Source organism: Otolemur garnettii, unplaced genomic scaffold, assembly GCF_000181295.1.
Source record: "Otolemur garnettii isolate 467f Iridium unplaced genomic scaffold, OtoGar3 scaffold00003, whole genome shotgun sequence".
In the NCBI taxonomy this organism is placed as follows: Eukaryota; Metazoa; Chordata; class Mammalia; order Primates; family Galagidae; genus Otolemur; species Otolemur garnettii.
Window position 1 is genome coordinate 24366256 of NW_003852398.1, and position 4805 is coordinate 24371060.

Consider the following 4805-nt stretch of genomic DNA (forward strand, 5'->3'; position numbering starts at 1 on the left):
GGAGAAAAACACTAATCTAACAGACAACACCTTAACCAAATCCTCAAGGTTAAATTCAACCAGAAATGATATTACAATATGGGGAGGTCACTTCTGTGGCATTCTTCCTCTAAATCCATAACCTCAGTCTAATCATAAACAGCAACAGCCAAAGCCAAAAAAGATGTCATGGTCATTAAAGGCAAAGGAAAGACAAACTGTCACACATCAAAGGACAGTAAGGAGACATGAGTACTACTATACGCATCCTGGATTACAGCCTGGAATAGAATATGAAAATTAGTATAAAATCTAAAGAAATCCAAAATACTCAGCTAACAGTTTGATAACTATACCATGATCATATGTTAACATTAGAGAAGCTGGATGAAAAAATATGCATGATCCTTCTATATAGCAACTCTCCTATAAAACTACAATTACCTCAAAAATACTAACTTTTCCTGAAAGAAAAAATGTTAAGGCAGATTGGAAAATTTAACTATTTTTCTTAGCATATCCCCCCTATCCAACGTTAATAACAAAGCTCAACCTTTAGATTTGTAATTTAAAAAAATCTACGTTTTCTCATCAAAACAAAAAGATATGTTATAGTTAATACTTACACTCATTCATCTGTGAAACTTTTAAAACTATTAATTTCCTATCCTCTGAATCCCCTAAGACATAGGTGAATACACTCCAGAAAACCCTAAGGACACAGAGTCCACAAATATGGGTATAAGTGAAGCACATCTACAGGTCTGTACGAACACCATGGGAGAAGCCTGGAAGGCCAGGCAGGTGCCACGTTCACAATTTCCAGATTCAGAATTCCTCCACATTGTTTTTAATGCTGGCTAGAGTAACCCCTTAGGTACCAAATGTTTTACCACTTAGTTTAGAAAACTACTGAGGTTTTAGACCTCCAGTTCTTTTTAGTGAAAATAAGACAATATCTAAGAAGTGTGAAAGCACTTTTAAAATATGCAAAGGGCTGTATATAAAAATACAATGATGCTAACGTATAGTCACTGAAGTCAGTAACTGTCAAAAGATTACATTCCTACAAAGTACATGGGTGCAGATCATCTAGGAAGCTACATTTTTTCTATGAATCTTTACTTTTTATTAAATACCCAAAATATAACACCTGCTAAAAAAGCAACATGGCAACAAGTTAACATTACCCATCACTTAAAGTCATCCTTATTATTAACTAAGCCATAGTCCAAGACAACAATTTTTTTAAACTGCTTTCTGCCTTGTACAGCAGACTCTTATTCTTCATGTATGAATTATTCCTAGCTCTTAACCCTATCATCTGGCTTGCAATTCAGCCTTCCCAACTAAAGCTGGACTGGATATCCAAAAATACTTCCAAGAAAAAAAAAGAAAAACTTAAAAATAGCCCATTTTTGAGATACATTTTAAAAAAAATCCACTTACCCGCCACAATGTAATCACCAACTACAAGGTGAGACTACAGTTGCAGAATCTAAATTTAACTCCGGGCCTTGGAAAGACAGTATTCACTACCAAAGGTTGTTTCCATTAGCTGTTGACAGCTAAAAGAAGGAGAGCGCAGCTTTTCTTTTTCTGACCTACCCTACTTTGTACATTAGCCTCCTTTGTTCAATCAGGATAGTTTGTCCTAGGTAGTCAAAGCACAATGTAATTAAGTGAACATACAATGTCTATCTGAATTCTGAAACACTTATAAAACCAAGCAATTTGCAAAATGTTAAGACCAAGTGGGCAGTTTATTACTAAACTGACAAAAAGAAAAAAATTAGTTTTAGTCACAAATTTAGGCTTTAATCTTTTAACACTGACCCCATCTGTCTTAAAGATCACATACAATTCGTAAAACTCTAAAAATTTAAAACTACCCTCTGCCCTTTCCACAAGAACAAGTAAAAACAAAAACCCATAATATAAATTACAAAAAAAAAAAAAAAAAACTGCTCTATAGTCGGTCCCAAACATTACCAAAACTTCCTAACATTCCCTTTGTGGACGTCAGCTTAACAGCAACAAGCTGAATGTGAATTAAGTAAAGAACCGCCTACTTTTCTATGTGTTAGGAGCGGTACAAAAACTTAGAATGAAAAGGACTCAGCTGCAACAAATGTAATCTATGACTTAACTGGTAAGCCAAGAGAGCCAGGCCAACACTCATCACAATTTACTACAGTTCACTTGTCCATGATAAACGAACACCCAAGTTATCAGTCGAGGTACCAATTTGTGAAATAATCACATAGTTTTCAGATTTATGCCCACCTGACTACCATTTGCCTGATTACCATTTAGCGTAGAAACTAACAAATTTTCTCTTAATAATACATAAGGTAATTTCACTCTGACATACTTTACCTGAAGCAGTAATAAAATTAGGTAGACCAGACTTCGCAGTTTAAATGTAGGTCATTACAGTACTTTACCATTTGATGAATTATTCATCATTAAATCTTAAGTTAAAATGCTAATTTGTAGGTAACTGGAATTGCTACCTAAGCCAAGTTCTAAGCAAAACAATGTTTTATTACAAGCTGTTATTTATGGCAACAACAAAGGTAAGAACTTGTCCATACAATATTTTAACCCTTTATCTAGCGATACTTTCTGTTAAGAAATAACTGCAAAGTATTTGGAAAACAGAAACACTTACAAATATCAAACTTTCTCAAAAGTTTTTTTATTTCTTTACAAGGATGTGCATTATATGCTTCTCCTGACTGCAACAAACCCTTAACGGATTTTAAAAAGCATCTGTACAGAAATATGCAATACAGCAAAATAAACGTCTTTAAAATAGTGAAAAGCCCTTCAATTCAAAATTCAGAAGAACTAGTCTCAAGCAGACATTTGCGATAGCAAGTTAATGATTTGAATCTGTTAATTTCATTAAGCCAAGAAAACCAATCTAAAATACTAAGCTACTACTAGAAAAATATAAACTCAAAAGTCCTCAAAAGAAAAGGTTTCCTCTATGTTTTTGCATATACAGGAGCCTAGAAACGCAAATGCTAAATAACTAAACGTAGACTGACTTTAATCCACATCCAACATCGCATCTGCCACAGTGCATTTTCCAACACCACTCCAACACCAGTAATTCACCTAGCATGATAAGCTCCACAGAGGTCAAATTTACACTGTAACTGGGCGCCATCCTTTCCATTACAATCTCGTATTTTTATTTTTCTAAGCCTCTCTTTTTCAACAGATGCTGGTGAGGTGTGAAACTCAATCACTGTGAACCTCACTTTCTTCAACTACAAAGATAATCTTCTCACAGGTGTTCCTCCAAGTCTGCTCCGATTTAAAAAACAAACAAAACCCAAAAGGAAAAGATTCGAGGTCTAGCACCGCAGCCTAACTTCCCGCTGGCGGGAATTTCCCATCAGCATGCTATGAGTTTCAAACCTGATGAGAAGCATAGCCCGTGTTCATTTCCATTTACTCATGTTTTTCTCTGCTTTTTCCCGAAGCTATTACGGCAGCACATCTATCCGCTATCGGTATGAATACATGCTGGAAGGAAGCCCTTTGTCATATTCCCACTTCCAAACCGTGTCCCTAGAAAGCCCGTAACTGGCCTAAGTGCAAACGCCGCGGCAATCCTGTCGGCAGTTCGCCTTTGGAGGCAGATGCCGCCCCCAGGGACAAGTATTCTTCGGTGCAAAAGTGCCCTGGAACCGCAGAAGGTGCTAAAGCAAAAAATAAAACAAGCCTGGGAGTAGGAGTTTGAAGGTCTGAGTTCAAACAAATACCTGCTCCTTACCAGCTCCACCTCAGTGGCTTAGTCCGCTGTGGAATAATCGTACCTACCCCATTCGGTCGTTGTGTGATTTATACGAGGGGCAGACAAACTGCCCAGCACAGTGCCTAGCACACAATGAGAGCTTAGAACGAATATTAGTTATTATCTCTAAGTATCCATGAAGTCGCTGCTCCCTCTTCTCTCCCGGTAAACGAAGGAGCGGCGCTTCTGCTCTGCGGGCCGGTGAGACTCTTACCGTACTTTTGGTGTTGCCCCCCAACCCTAAAAATCTTCCTTCTGGTCTGGACCTAGCTAGAGCCCTCGGCTAAAGGAGGAAAGACTCCGCAGGCGCGCGGCGGAGAGGAAAGGGGCGGGCGGGAATGGCTGGCCAGCCGGCCCGGGGGGCCCCTAGGCCCCCGAGATCGCCCTGGGGCCCGGGCGGCGGCCGCAGCTCGCTCCCGCCCCGCGTGGCCGTTGGGCGCAGGACGCGCACGCGGAGAACACCACCACGCGCTCCAGCCGGTGGGGGTGTGGGGGGCGGGGAGCCACCGCGCGCCCGTCCATCCGCCGCGCGAGCCTGCGGCCGTTGGGTTGGGGTGGGGGTTGGGGGACGCTCCTGGCGCGGCCGCAGCGGACGCCACTCTTGACTTCTCTTCCTCGCAAGCGCCACAGTTCGTCCTTGTCCTCACGCCGCCCGCCCCGTCCATACCCCGGCGTACCTGCACGACGGAGCGGGAGAGGAACAAGCTTTGCTCCACTGCACTAAGAATGGCAGAAATCCTTCACGCAACTGCGTCCGCACACACGCGTGCTCCGCCACCGGTCTATATAACCGCGATTCAGCCTAACTTGTTGCGGCCAGGTCTGGCGAGCAGATGACCAATCCCAACTGCGTCCTTTGGACTCTTCGAACAGCAATTGGGTACTGACCCAGGATAAAGGCGTGGCTCTTGATTGGCTTTGACTCATGCCTATTAGACTGTGAGAATCTCGTTTCCGTAGTAACAGATTGGCACTAAGAGTAGCCAATAACGGGAAGGAACAGTGCTAGTGAGGG

General features: G+C 41.6%; 1 protein-coding gene across 1 annotated transcript in view; it reads right to left on the bottom strand.

The window, feature by feature from the left end:
- The window catches only part of G3BP1 (G3BP stress granule assembly factor 1), a 29456-nt gene extending 24864 nt beyond the window's left edge, over positions 1-4592 (bottom strand). Inside the window, exon 1 of the mRNA XM_012808708.2 lies at positions 4468-4592. The gene's annotated coding sequence lies outside the window, so the exon portion shown is untranslated. The remainder of the gene's footprint in view (positions 1-4467) is intronic.
- Positions 4593-4805: the final 213 nt, after the last annotated feature.